This window comes from Mycteria americana, assembly GCF_035582795.1.
Source record: "Mycteria americana isolate JAX WOST 10 ecotype Jacksonville Zoo and Gardens chromosome Z unlocalized genomic scaffold, USCA_MyAme_1.0 Scaffold_18, whole genome shotgun sequence".
NCBI classification, from domain to species: domain Eukaryota; kingdom Metazoa; phylum Chordata; class Aves; order Ciconiiformes; family Ciconiidae; genus Mycteria; species Mycteria americana.
Window position 1 is genome coordinate 10,870,148 of NW_027445436.1, and position 15,342 is coordinate 10,885,489.

At 39.4% G+C, this 15,342-nt stretch overlaps 1 long non-coding RNA gene across 1 annotated transcript; it reads right to left on the reverse strand.

Annotated features, from left to right (window-relative positions):
- Positions 1–305: 305 nt before the first annotated feature.
- Positions 306–3,516, reverse strand: LOC142402986 (uncharacterized). The gene is made up of 3 exons (XR_012773551.1): positions 3,336–3,516; positions 2,907–2,964; positions 306–1,009 (listed from the first exon to the last, which is right to left on the reverse strand). It is a non-coding gene; the product is annotated as an uncharacterized LOC142402986 (long non-coding RNA).
- Between the last annotated feature and the right edge of the window lie 11,826 nt (positions 3,517–15,342).

A 15,342-nucleotide genomic window follows, 5' to 3' on the forward strand; every position in this document is an offset into this window, starting at 1 on the left:
TAACAGATACTAGGTATTCATTAACTCATCCAGTCCTTCCACCTGCCAATGCAGAATTATTCTCTGCAGTATATTTCTGAGGGATCTGGTACCTGCACAGACATGCATTTTGGCCAAAACTCTGACATATTTTTTTCTTGATATACAGTTAGTTTTACCATGGCTGGAAATTTAAAATGTCCTTACTTTCTCTGGGAGTTCAGTTCCTGATGCTTTTGTATTACTTTGAAAATGTTAGTTTGCACTATTCAGTCTATATTTCCACCTAAGAAATAAGACTCTGACCTGAGTTTCTTGTGGTTATAGATGCAAATGACTGTACAAGTGCACAAAAATAAAATTTAAAAACAAAAGGTTAAACTTGATCTTCCATATTTTCATAATAAACAGTAATGATAATAGAGTTTGAAAGACCATTACTTCAGATGATAAAAGAAGGGTCTCCTTTTCAGGCTGTGAAGCTAATCTGCTGCTGCTATAGGCATGAAGGTTGAGATTAATCTGATAAAAGATAATTATCTACAGCCCACTGTGTCTGTTTCTAGCTAGTCACCATAGGGGATTCAATGGGGTAAAGTCATCATATCAGGGATACAATTCATGGAAACATGGAGAAATTTAGGTTTGAAGAGACCTATGCAAATCACTTAGTCCAATCCTGCCTAAAACCAGGCTAAATTCAAAGAAAGATCTGCTCACTTGTCCAGTCAAGCTTTTTATGGACTCCTAAGTTTGTGGCGATACCACAGCCTCTCCGGGCTCCTGTCCCAGTGGTGAACCACCCTTGTTGGGAAGCATTTTTTTACTACTCAATTGAAACCTCCCTTGTTGCAACTGGAGTCTGTTGTCTCTTTTTCTTTCACTGAGCACCTCTAAGAAGCATCTAGCTTGGTCTTTTCTATAGCCCTTGTTGGTAGATGGTGAAGGACTATGATAAGGTTCTTCCATAGATACATTCAATCTTAAAATGAATCTCTTCCATATGTCAAAGTTTCTTGATCTTCATTGGCTATAATGGAAGCACAGAATAACCATATCAATAGTAGACAGATACAGTGTAAACATCTAAAACTACACAAGATTAATCTCTACCACAGATGAGTTGGCTGATGTATCCATAAGCTATCATTGTGTGATAAATTCTGGGAAAATTTACTTTGATTACTGTTTTTATTTGTTCACTAGTTAGAATCTCCCCAAAACATGAAGCAGTTGCTGGAATCAATGAAACTTTTCAGGCCAAATTTCTTTTGGCTGATGGGTGGAGCTGCATGATACTTGAGAAGCATGCACAAGTAATGAACATGACTCCAGAATCAAAAAAAACCCCAAGCAAACAAAAAACCACATTCCGTAGTTTTACAGAACTGCCCTTTACTAAATTAGTTGTGATCTCTTAAGCCACTAGACTGATTACAGCCAACTCTAATAGTCTACGTGTTGCAGTAAAGCTCCTAGAAAATGTTCAGCTGTGTGCCAAATGACATTATCCTGAAATCATTGATATAATCAGTGTGCCCAGGTTACTCCAGGAATAGTTGGATGGACATTTTCCTTGGAATAAATCTGGGAAAATGTGCTATCAAGTAGAGCATATTTTTAATCACTGTGGTAGCCCTGTCACCAACCTATTATGTAACTGTTATAGGTAGTGATGTTCTGAACTGTCTCTTGGTGTCCATCCGTACAAGACTGAGAAAAGCAGTTCAGATGTGATAAGAATGAGACTTTGTTTTGACCATGGACCTCAAATCCTCAGTTCTAAAGAACTTTTTTTTCCTATTTGTCCCTTCTGTGAAATCAGGACTAGTTGCTGAAATACTAAAATATCAGGAAACAAGTTTTACTTTTATTTTTTTCTAGTTTGCACAAAAAGTCCCAGCAAAAGTGTTTTGTCTTTCCTAAGAGTTTCAGTCTACTATTCTCAACACAGGTATGCATCTGCTTCTTGGTGAAAAAGTGCCCAAAAACCTTTGGCACCCATCCTAAAGCAGATGACTGTTTTAAGGGTCTTCCAGCACTAATCTGTGCATAAATTTCATTTATTTGCTCCATAACAACATATACTAGTACAACAATCACATGGTGAGTAACACAACCAGTGAACAGGGAAATAAGCATTTTCAAGTGTAGTAGTACTGGAGTTAATCAAAATCTCAAACTTGTTTAACTGAGCCTAAGTGTTTTGGAATAGATTCACCTGCTGTAGTACTAATCATTTAAATGTTAGGACTCTAGTCTAAGCTATTTACATGTCAGTTATCCTCTGTGGTCAAGGGAGAGAAACAGACACATCCAGAGATGAACTCATCATATTATAAGGGTCCAAGAGGTCTATATGTACACCTGTCTCTCTACACTGATGATGGAGAGGAACCGATGAGCTTATACTAGGTACCTAACATTTAAATGGCTAACAGTGAAGGAGATGAATCTCATTAAAAAAAAAAAAAAAAAGAAAAAGAAAAAGAAAAGAATGCATACTCATAATTAAGCTTTCACACCCTGTTATTGTCATATTTTTTTCCCTTCTTTCTCAACTGTCAGTTTTGTCAATTATCTGATAAACCCAAAATTAACTGGAACATAAAGCAAAATATGTAGTTTTCTTGTATAAAAAAAGTAATAGATTGTAAATATTCAGTTGTCTTTACTGCTTTTTAGATGACTACTTTCTCTACTTCTAGCTCCACATTTAAACAGAGCCTTGCTTATAATAGGCATTATCACCAAGCGTGTTTATCTGGGAGTGCCTGTGTGATGCTCCTCTTGGTGGCTAGGGCTGCCTGAAGCTTCAGAAGAAGCTTGTGTGGTCACAGATGTATGGCAACCATGTACAGGGAGATGGTGCCGCCTCATAAACAGAATTTAGAAAGATGTGATTGTTGTTCCCACCTCAGACTTACCATTTATGACAATTTTGTTGGACACTTTGAAGTACTTTTATTTCACCTCCATCTTTATCTGCATGGAGAGAAGTTTCTTTCATCAAGTTATTCTTTCATCAAGGTTATTATTCATCAAGTTTGTGCAGCATCATAGGGCCTGAATAAAATACTGCACTATCACAAATTTTTCAAAGGACAGCAATACATCAATGGATAGCAGTGAGTGCAGATTATTTTAACTTGTTATAAATTAATACTGCTTTCCTAGTGTTCCATGTTGAATGGCATTTTCCAGAGTTGTCTTACTAATACAGCTGGTACAAAGTTAGAATGACTGTATCACAGGACACTGCAAGACTGTTTTTACCCTAAATCATGATTGAAACTCCAAATGATGACATCCTTGGAGCAAACAGTACCAAAAAGCTGTGGAAATACCAAACTTACCTTTTGGCTCTGTGCGACATGAGTAGATCTGGGTAATGTCTTAACACAGTGCCTGATGATGGGTGTAATTTTTCTAACCTTTTCCTACCTCACTTCACAGTGGGCTTGGCAGCTGAACTAGACTGTAATTCCCATGTTGCTTTATGAGGCTCCACTAATGCACTGCAGTTATGTGTTGCAGGAGTTGCTGCCATGGAAAAGAAGAGAGACATGATCCATCCATGCTACTGCACACTTCATGTAGATTCATTTCAAACATTTATTTATAAATATTTTAATCCATTATGATTTCAATACAGACATATAGAACATACATATAAAAATGTATGAAAAAGAATAGAAACAAAACATTTTCCTGCCACTTCCCAGAGGGAATATTGAGAACTTCAGCAAAATCAGATTCCTCATAAAAATTTCACCAGAACCACATAGACTTAGAAAGATAAGGCTGAGAAGCAAGGGCAGTAAAATCCTACTACAGGTGTCAACCCAGGTGGTAAGACTTCTTCTGTCTATCAGCTGTATATACAGCAAGGTTTTGGAAGGGCTGAGGAGGCAGCCTGTACTGTTCATCACCCTCTTGAACTCAGACATAATAGGCAAGATTTGTCTGCTTTTACTTAGGCTGTTACAAGTTAAGTGTTTAGAGTCAGTGAGTAGATCCCTCAGGTCCATTTACATTTGGTGGAGGAAAGTAGGCATGTTCAGAAAGCAATTCATTGCATCTTATAAGATGAAACATGAGTCACCCACTGGGTGTGCCAATTTCTTTCTATTCACTTCAAACAGAGCCTGGAGTGACTGGCTTAGACTTGCATTTCTAATACTCAGACAATCAAATTTAGGTAAGGAGTACCCTACCAAGGTAGACTACGACACCAACAGTGTCTAAGTCAAGCACCTGCAGCAACTAGCCTGGATTGACCCCATAGTCACTAAAAAATGTTGCCCTCATCTGAGAATCTTTTTTGCCACTCCACAACATCTGAAGTTATTAACAGCCACAGGATTTAAAAAATCACAAGATTTTAAACTTGGATTTTTACTTCATTGCTGGTTGGTTTTAGGGCTGTTGCAGATCCTATTTTTGCATTCTACAGCCAACAACATGAGTCTCTATTGTTTTGCTAAGTTTCTTTTAAAATTACCTTCCTGGAGGTGAGTTTCTAAAAAAAAACCCAACAAAAAAACCAAACAAAACCCCTTGCATTTCATATGACACTCAGTGAAATGGTACAAATTAGCAATAAGAAAAATATCCGCCTCCAGTATGCACAAAGATTTCTATTTCGTCATCACTTGTACTTGTTTTATGTGTGTACATCACTATGTAAATCAACAAAGAATCAAGAATTTTACATCCAAAAGGAGATTTTTCAGGAAAAAGATGAGCTTAACAAAAACAAACAAACAAAAACAGTGGGGGTTTGCTCAAAGGAGGGTTATTCCCCTTTTCTGAAGACCTTAAGAATTAAATGAAGACATAGTCAATGTTTATTTAGATACTCTGGTTACTATAGTGCATCTAATATATGCAAATTTTCCTTTAAGAATATGATTACTGTGTTTTAGTGTAATTATGAATGCTTTAGAAGCACAGTATTTTCACTACCTCTTCATCTCTCTGATCACATACATGTATTTTGGGATGCCTGTCAAGGAAATTTGAGCAATACATTTCAACAGCAATAACCTTTTGAACAAAAAAGTACTCATGAAAAGGCACATAAAAAGCCAACTTTCTAAGTACTCGAATCAAAGATGGTTAAAGAATTATGCTGAAGCAGCCTGGCAGAGTTTGAATAAAGCACCTTATTTGGAGGAACTATTTATTTCCCTGTATTTTTCTACAAGAGTAAAATCCTGGATTAAAATTTTACTTAATGAGAGAACAATTATAATTATTCTTAAAATCAGTTCAAACAAGCTTCTGCTTGTTTCAGTTTTTTAGGAGCTTTTCTTCTGAAAGTTCTCAAACTGCTGTAAGAATCAAGTACTATTTCAAGGCAGTCACCTCTGGTGGCTGCTTATGTTGGTATCATGGTCTTGGTCTGAAGAAGTAAAGATGTGTGATGGGGCTCAGGCTTAGGTAGGGTTCAGGTCCTACCACCCTGATTTGGAAAGGGCACAAACATTGTGTTGGAAGGCGGCTAATAAATAGTTCTTTAGAGTTCCACCTTAACCTCTTACCATCATGGCCTATGGCTGGAACTTGTTGTCCTGATAATTTTTTCTCTTCTTTTATTGGTATCACAATTTCTGATTTCTGGTTCCATGCAAAGTTAGCTTGGTTCAACAGGATTTATTGTCTGCATTAATGCCATCTTGCCATCTGTGGCTAGACTCATGCATAAGAAGTGGGATTCAGGTACAGAATCAGAAAACTAAGTTTTGGTGTCTACTTGTAAAGATAGCTACATCTAAGTTCTATGTCATACCCGTAAGTCACAAGTGATTCAGTTGATTAAATATAGGTTTCAAGTGCTATTTGAGATGTCTTATTGTACGCTAGATATCTGCAAGGTATTGCTAGATATTTCAAATTACATTCATGCACCCATTTGCTCCTAGAATGCCATTTGGAGGTCATGCAAGACATCCTAGAGCTTCTGAAATAGTACAGGATGCCTGCCTGTGTGAGCAACTGAGATGATCCCTGGAGATCTGTGCAGCCCACTGGACTATTGACCAGCCACTAGGGACAAGACTAATGCCTAAGCATTAGTGTCCAGTGTCATCTGACTCATTCTCTAAGCTCTATTGACTTTATTGGCTAGATCTCCATCAACTCTGAGTGCTCAGGCATCTAATTAGATGGCACACAAATTTCAATCATCTAAATTTAGTTTCCTAAATCTGGTGTTGAAGCCTGCCTCATGAGTCTCTACAGTTCCTTCTGGACTATTCACCCAGTGCGAAAACTAACGAGCTCATGGTCCCATTACTTAGTAGCTCACCCCTGTGAAAGCAGCTAAGTAGCTCCTGAATCTGGGCAAGCTTGGAAAGCAAGACAGCTGCATTTACACAGTATTGCATCTTAGCAAAAATCCTCAGTTTGACCCCATTTTCACAGAGCCATCTCAGTCTCTGCTACTATTGTCTGATTAATGCTTAGTGTGACAAAACCAACCAGGGGGTCCTTTTGAGGTTAATAAAAGGTGGGGGTAGGGGTGTCAGGTGTAATGGCCCTTCATATTTGAATTTCTGTACCTATGTTTCTCTCTTACCCCTGTTCTGCAATTCTGTGTATGTGAATTGTTGCTTCTTACCTGCTTGTATGAGTCTGGATGGATGGCTCAAGTTCCAGTAGCAAGGTCATATTATTAATGAGAAGAAAGAAAGCACAGGACAGGAGTGACAAAAGGAGACAGATGGAGAGTCAGAAAACAGTCTATAAAAACTTGGGGTTTTTTTTTCTGAAACTCTAGGCCCAGGTTCTAACATCAATTTTCTTTTATATTGCAGTTATTATTTTTATGGAAGTACCTGAAAATAAAATCATATATATATATATAGTTCCTAAAATAGGGTTAGAGTTGTTATTTTTAAAGAATGTTTTATATCTTCCAACACTAGTCAAGTAAGAGCCATGCTTCCCCCATGATTCATGGTTAATAGCATACTTTCTTTAGACAGCTTTATTTATCCTACAATAACATACAAAATATGCCCCAACTGGCTTTATTTTTAGCCAGTTTTATGTTGGCATTTCTTTAACAGCACATAGAGGGAGGGGTACAGGGGGAGTCAATAAAGAAGAATGTGAAATTGTGTCCTTTATAAAAACCAAGCCTGAAGCAGCAGTTGGACTTTGGCACATGTGTGGCCTATTATTGCCTTCTGTCATAATCAGCCTTCTGGCAGAGCAATAACATCAAGGTGTTGTTTATACACTATAAAATACTAAAATGGCATTGTAAAGATTAGCTGGAAGGTGAGGATTGTTTTGAGGGCTTTTTTTTTCCTTTTCCTTTCTATTCTTGCAACAAATACTGCACATGAAAATTGCTTTCCTCAATACTTTCAATGACTAATGGAAAAACTGTTACCTGCAGAGAGACAGTATGGCCCATGGCCTAAAGGGACTAGGAAGAAAAAGACTTTGCTTGAATCTTCAGTTTTTCCACAAATATGTTTTGTGGCCCAGGTTCACATCACCTCTGTGTGCCTCTTACCTCAACCAACATTTGATGCAACTGAGAGTTCAGGCACTGAGGCTCCCAACAGCATTATTAAGTCCCTGCACTACAAACAGTTAAAAGTAAGGAAAGTATATACATTATGGGGTTTCTATTTTGACCTGTTTTTACCTAAGGGACAGCAACATAAGACCATCAAGTAGTGTCATCAAAGTCACCAGTTTAAATTTCCTAAACTGGAAACAAGTTCAGTGTCTCTGAGTAAGTTCAGTCCCTTGTGTATATGAGGTATATAGGAGGGGTTCTTTACAACAAATTAGCATGTGTTCAGAACTTCCTTGGACTAACAGACATCCCCATGATCACAGGGACAAGAAGATCATTACACATGAGCGTGGAAGAGACATTTACTCTGGGCTTAATTCAGCCGCCCACAGATTAGTTCTATAATACCACTTGAGATAACTTAGGGAGTTCAGAACATCTTTGCAGAGCTCACAGATATGATGCAGAAACTATGGGAAGTCTTCACCCTCCTGGTGTCACAGCGGGAGGACAACCAGGATACAGAAGTAAAATAAAATGAATTAAATGTCTATGAATCAAGCCCCTCATTTCTTCTCCAGCATTTCACACATAGTGACTGCTGCCTCTGTCATCAAGAAGACTTCTTGAGATGAAGCTCATTTCAAACCCAGCATTAAAGGCTTTAAATTGACAGGTTGAAGGGTCTGAGCTATGTCTTCCAGAATGCTTTATCAAAATCCAGAACTGTGTGGAAGAAATAGAGTTGGAAAGTCACAGTTTTGAATTTCTAAACATTGAATACCACTTTCCCAGCTCTCCTCAACATTTTCACTCCTCTGTTGTCAATTTGCTGGGTCCCAGCTGGCTCCTGAAGAGTACCAGGGAGTGGGAATGTATTTAAAACCTTAGTTGCTTTCCTGGGAGAAGAAATTAGGGATACCTTTAAATAATCTCATGGGAAAAGATGTTTTATTAATTCTGTTATATTAATTGTCATTATTGCATTATTTTGTGCTGAACATAGATTATTTGTAACACATGGTGCCAAGACACTGATTTAAAACTCTGGGTGCTTCCCCTGTCTCCAAAAAATCCCTAAGCTGCAGACTGCTGAGAGCTGGGAGGATGTACCAGTCAAGCAACCACTCAGCACTTGTTCTGTTTCTTATATTCTTTCCCAAAACATCTGTTACTGATCACTGTCAGATGCAGGATACTGGGCTAAAATGAGTTTTGGTCTGGCCTAATGATTATGTCCTTGTGTAATAAATAAATATTTCCATGACATGAAGTACATTCACATAAGCAGTCTTGATTCCTACCACCTTCTTCTGATTGGGTTGGGAAGGAGGGTGGATCCAGGGGAAAGCCATGGGCTGGAAGAAGTCTCAAGAGATTATTTAGTTAGGTTCAATTATTTCTAAACCATTCATGGCAGCTATTTCTCTAACCAGTTTGTAACAACCTTCAGCAATGGAGGCCCGCAGTCTCCCTGGTGTTCATTGCCCTAACAGCTGGAAACATTTTCTTCATCTCTGAGCTATATCTCCTCTTCTACAATTTAAGACCAGATTGACTCTCCTATCCTCAGTAGACATGGAAAATGGCTTATTCCTGTCTTCTTTCCAACTGCTTTTTTCATGTTTAAAGGTTCTCAAAATTCTTTCTTGTCATTTCCTCTCTGAACTAACATCCTCATGTGCATCAGTCTTTTCTGATAGGTCATGGTTTCTACCTCAGGCCATTCCTATAGCTCTCTTCTTGATTTTCTCCTGCTGGTCTACTCTTCACTCGAAGTCTAAGGCCCCAAAATAGTGCCAGTACCATGGCTGAAGATTTATGTAATTTGAAAGTAGCATACTGTTGTTTGTATGTTTGAGTATGATGCTTGCTTTTTTTTGAGTAGGTCTGATTGTGCCACTAATTTCTGTGGGACTCTTTCCTTCAGCAAAATCAACTCATGCTAATATTTTCAGAAGAGAGATCCCAAATAAACAATGACCAGATCAAAGAAATAGACTCTAAAACATTAAAGAAATGATCAGACATTTATTTTATTAGCACCATCATCACAGGGCATCAGATTTCACTTCACACTTCCATGTTGCAAAGGGTGAGTTATGTTTTGCGGCTTACATGTACTCCAAGCAGCAAACACCAAGAGAGATGGCAGCATTTTAATTAAAATTGATAAAGCCTCTCTGAAATTTAGTCTGGGGGAAACACATCTTGTAGAATACAGAGCTGCCAAGTTTTGGCTGGAGGCTGAAGTTTGCAGGGACTGGAAAGAGCCTGTACAGGGCCAATGGGAGACTGGGAGCAGAATCACACTGGTATAATCAGTTCTGTTGAATGAAAAAGCGCTCAAGGAAAGAAAACATCTTTAATTATCAAAATGCCATCATATGCAAACAAAAAGGTATTGAAGAGCTGGCCTCCCATGTCATATCTACAATGTACAAAAATCCTTAGCTCATTTTGCATACGTTTGATGATGGAAGATAGCTTGGCTTCCTGTCCCTTCTCTCTTCTGAATTATGGCTAGTGTGTTCTATAGAGCAGGAATAGTTTGCTATATAATATTAATGTGGCCTAAACTGTAGCTTGTGTCTACCTACTCAATGTCCTAATAATAACTGGTGAGGTTTGAACCTAGTGGGGAAGAATGAGGTGGAGGCATGTACCTGCTACTGCAAGTATGAGTTTGGGATAGGGCTGTAATGCAAGGGAGTTATGTGGGAAGGTCTCATAGCTATGGATTAACTTACTCAGCCCCGGACATGTCACCATAGTCTGGAGTTTTTCCAGCCCTGTGACTGTCTTGTCTCTTCTCACCCTCAATGTTAGCTGCCCTGAAGATATTTCTCTGTCCTAAACATCCTCTAAACTTACTGCAACTCCTACCAGTGGGAAAGGACATCTTTGTTATCTCTTGGATGCAGAAAGCTGAAGGACAGGAAGAAGCCTATAGATCTATATGCAGTGCCACCTGCTGATGTTCAGCAAAGCTGGTCCTATAGTTGTGGTATACATCAGGAGACATGTAGGGGCTGGGGAGGGAAGCAAGGGGAGAGCTGCTTTGCCATCCCTGCTGCCTCCCCGGCTCCACTTATGTCAAACATCCCTTTGGCAGAAGCTCACAGTTGCTGTGCAGGAGCGTAAGGCAGGAGATGTGTGCAGGAGGCAGAAGATTGGCAGGCCAGAAGCATCAGCTGTGCTATAAAAATTATGCTAATGTGCTAAAATTGAGTTTATTTGGAAATAACATCTTCACATTATGGAGGACTGAGTTTTTTGGACTCTAGCTTTTTTGGTGTGTGTGCCTCTTTCTCCCACCCAGCTTCATCTTGACCTGGTTCCCCCAGCTTTCTCCTGCAGACACTCAAAGCCAAGTGCAGAAGATGGTCTTTGTGTTAACAGCAGCCACCAGTTGGCAGGAATAAACTACCTGCCCCATTAAAAGCCTGTCACCTTTGCTGTCAGCTTTACAGAAACTTTAAATCCCAGTAAAATGAAACACTAACAGCTGCCTGCTATTGCATATTGTGTCCTGTATTATTCCATCTGTGCTGTAGTGAAGTTTACTGGGGAAAGAAAAAAAAAATGATCACACTTTCCCCCTTGCCAGAAGCAAGATGTGTATCTGGAGAAGTTTTCCCAGTGAACAAAAATTGGATATAAAGCCATATTATGAGGAAATTTCATTTTATCTCATGTTTCCCATTCTGCATGAGCAATTATTTGTGTGTATGTACGGGTTCTTTAGTCTGCATGTGCCTGTGCGTTTGACTGCTTGTGACTTCAGACCAATGCTGGTTTTGCACAGAATTTGAAAACACATTCACCCAGAAAAACTACACCATCACCAAGAGAAAAGCCCCTTTTGTCATCGCATATGCAGTAGCTCTGCAAAGAATAGCCTGTTCTTTGTTGCCATCCAGAGAGACATTATTTTATTCGACACCCATGGAGCTGCACAAACAAGAGTCAGCAGGCATCAAGCTGTCCTCTTGGAAAAAGAGTTGGCATCTCCCTCCCTGGCACATCTGGTGAGTTTGAATGGCATTCATTGGCATGGCTTTGCGAAATTAATTACATTCCAAAGCCTTGTCACAAACAATAAACCCTTGTGCCAAATGCTGATCTTTTGCTTTCTGCCAGATGTAATGCATCTGCTTCTCTTTATCAGGTTTAATCCTATTTGGCATTGGCAGTGCAGTAAACAATGCTGTGGAAGTTGGAAATGAAAAGCGGAAGAATGCGGGAAGGCACTGAACAGAAGTAGAGGCAGAGATGCCATGTGGTTAAGACACTTGGCCTGGAGCAGCTGGATAACACAATGGCATGGGACTCAGCCATGGTGAGAAAGGCCTTCCCCCCTTAACCAGCTTGCGTCAAGCAGCAACATGGGGATAGACCCACAACAAACTGTCAGAAATCCTACTGAATGGGCTTGGTGTTATCTTACTTTCCATGCCTAGTTTTCTCGATGATTTCACTGTATAATCTGGTGCAGAAAGACACCTCTCAGTGCTGCCCCACAAACCCAAGGAGGGCTCAGTTCAGAAGGAGAAATGAGGTGCAGGTAAGCTCCTGTCCCATTTTCCTTCTTCTGTGCTTACAGCTACCAGACACTAAAACACCCCTCAGTAGAGCTACAGTGGCTCAGGCGGTGCTCAGGCACTTGTCTCAAAGCACTACCAGACCCTAACATCTCCAGTGCTGCTCAATGGCCAACCAGAATCAAGGTCTCACCTCCAACACAAACCTGAGGTGTCTCATCTTGTCCTCATCCAGTAAGATGTCCAAGTGGGACTCCAAAACAGCAAAAAACCTGACCCCAATACCAAAAGTGAAAACCAGTTCAAACCCTTATTTTCCCCCATATCAGAAATTAATTGGAGCAATCATTCAAATTCTTTGTTAAGCATAAGACAGAACTGAATGGGCTCAAACCCAAATTGAATCCCCCTGCCACCACCTCCAGGCAGTGGTCTTGAAAAGATCTGTGATTCTGCCATGTTGGAGGACTCAGTGTTATTGCTGTTACTCCCCCATAGCCCACCAGGGCTGTGTGTTGCAGCTTCTCTCTCAGCCAGCCTCATGTACCTCATTATACAGAAATACCCATGTCCTTCTGCTTCTGTGCTACATATATTTTCAGTGGTGCACATGGCTGAAAGCCTGTGACCCCCTTCAGTCATTAAACTCCATCTCCTGTTCTCTACTTTTGCTCTGGTACAACCGGGATCTGAGCTCAACAGCTCAGTTTCTCTTAAATTCCTTAAATTAAGCAAGCAGTGGTGCGGTTGGCACTACTAGGAACACAAACATTGGCTGGACTGTGACAGAGGACCAGGAAAAAGTAGCCTGAAGTCCCTTCCTGGTGGGGTCTGTGGTCTCCAGAGATACCTTCGTCATACGGACTTTTCATTTTTAAATGTATTTTTCAAGAGGAATAATTTCTAACTAGTTCGAGGTTAGCAGTTTCTGACTGGTGTGAATTAGAGCTAAATCAAAACAGTTTCAGTCACAGATGAGCTGGAACTGAAGTAAAATTTACTGATTCAATGGTCTTGCCTCCAAGTGTATTGAAATCAAACCTGTATGACTGAAAAAGCAGAAAGGAGAATGAATGAGGGAGCAGGAGATGGGATTTCAATTTGCCTGCCTAGTTTGTAATGTTTCCTCTATTTCAGCTCAAGGACATTAAGCCTCAACTGCTTGATATATTTAGAGCTCTTTCCCATCTGGGTCAGAACTTTCTGTAGAACTTCAATGTATGGACACCAGTCTGGACTCATAACTGCTATGCAACACCACAATTTTATCTTTATTTAAGCTTTAACAATGACAGGATGATTAGGTAGTTGATGACTCCTTAAGATCTCCTCTTTCTGTTCCTGTGTTTCGAGGATTGGTCACACCTTGGGTATCTTCAATAGTTGTTGCTGGTGAGCCAATCCAGATCTCACCCTGGGAACAACCCAGATTGTACCATATGCCCCAGAGAAGAAATAAGGCTGAATGAAACATCTCTGAGGGCCTCCATCAAAAATGTTTGTTGTCAAAAGGAAAATGCCAAGTTAAGCAATAGCAGGAATTGGAAAGCCAGGATCCAAGAAGAAGCTAGCAAGAAGTTTCCAGAAGCTGCAAGAAACAGTTTGTTTTATTCTAAGCATCTTAAAAAGGACATGAGAGTGGCTTTAACTTTTCAAAGGTTAGTTTTGGAAGATAGCTGAAAGTTTGTCAGTGATTATTGCAAATTAACTTCTTTGCTCATTGTACACAATTGACTACCACCTGAATCCCCTATTCCCTTGACAATTTATGTTTGGTTTGGAGTTAGAGAGTTAGTGGTCTTCAAGCCCCAGTCTAAGACTCCAAAAATCTAATTTCTGCTATCATCTCTGTGACAGAGTCAGCAGGCACGAGTCACTTCATTGCCATGCATTATAGCTTCCCTGTCTGAAACATATAAATGATAGTAATGGCATCCTCAGTAAATTGCTCTGAGATCTTTACCTGTCTCTTTCAGACAGCACCTGTATCTTTGCCTTCAAAACGCCTTGGAGAAAGCCTCAACAATATTTGCCCTATACTAGAGACAGAGAACTGTTGTATAAAGAAAAATAGGGCTAGATTTTCAAGGAAGGCTTAGGTTTCATCACTGTAATAACTAATTTTAAGCCACCCTTAAGTTGTTCCATCCATCTGCAGGAGCAGAAGTTCACGAAATGAATCTAGCTTACCATGTTATTAGGGTAGGATGCTAGGCAGCTACATAAGGGAACTGTACTCTCCTACACTCCATACTGGTATGTTAGCCCTTATGCCTTGATCCTTCTGTGTTTTCACTTTTTCTGGAAAATACAAAAACCTGCCTGTGTTTTAAAAAAAAAATCTACATTATCTCTCAAAAATAAATACATATATGTATATATTCTTATTACTCTTATTATTGTTATTTATGCAATAACTGCTACCTAACTATCACAACAGCTATAATCCTAGCCCCAAGAACAAACATTAGCATTATCACACCACTTGCCCTTGTGGGAGTTTCACAGATTTTAACCCTTTCAATCTTTTCTTATTGTTTAACTTACATTTTCCTAAGTCCAATATTTATGAAATACCTGCCACAGTCAGCTTCAATTATACTTGTTTAACTCCTTAAGTGTTTAACTCCTTAACTCCGTTAACTCCTTAGGTTCTTAATGTTATGTATCTAATTTTCTTTGTATTCATCATCCAAAATCACTACCAGCTACACCTCATCTCACCAGTAAAATAAGAAAGTGTTATATCTTTCTGAGGAATAGGTTAGTGATCTACCCAACTTCACAGAGCAAATTAAAATGGCATGAAGAATTGGGAAATTTGACTAAAAAGTCTTTGCTTAGCCCATGAGACCATTCTTTAGGAAAAGGTGCGTAAAGTGAATTAGCTCCACGAAATAAGAACACAGCCTAAAATGGCTGGAGATAATAAGCAGTTAGGAAAATGCAGGACATTGGAAGGACAGGTCAGCACTCAAATGTTGGTAAAACTCAATGGAATCAAGTTGCTAACTCTCATTTATGGTTTTGTAAATATTCCCCAAAACTCCTATGTAAGCAGCAGCATGTCAGATAGCTTGGACACACCACGGACGCAAATTCCGGATAATGCCAAGTGGGCAATTGCAGGGTTTCAGTAGCGTAAACCTGGGATAAAATATAGAACCAGGTCTTCTGAGCTCATGACAGGATATAATATTGATGTTTCCACTGAGCAAGTCATAGTTTCTCCATTCACACCTAAAAAAGTGAAAGAAAAAATAAGGCTGCAGAACTGAA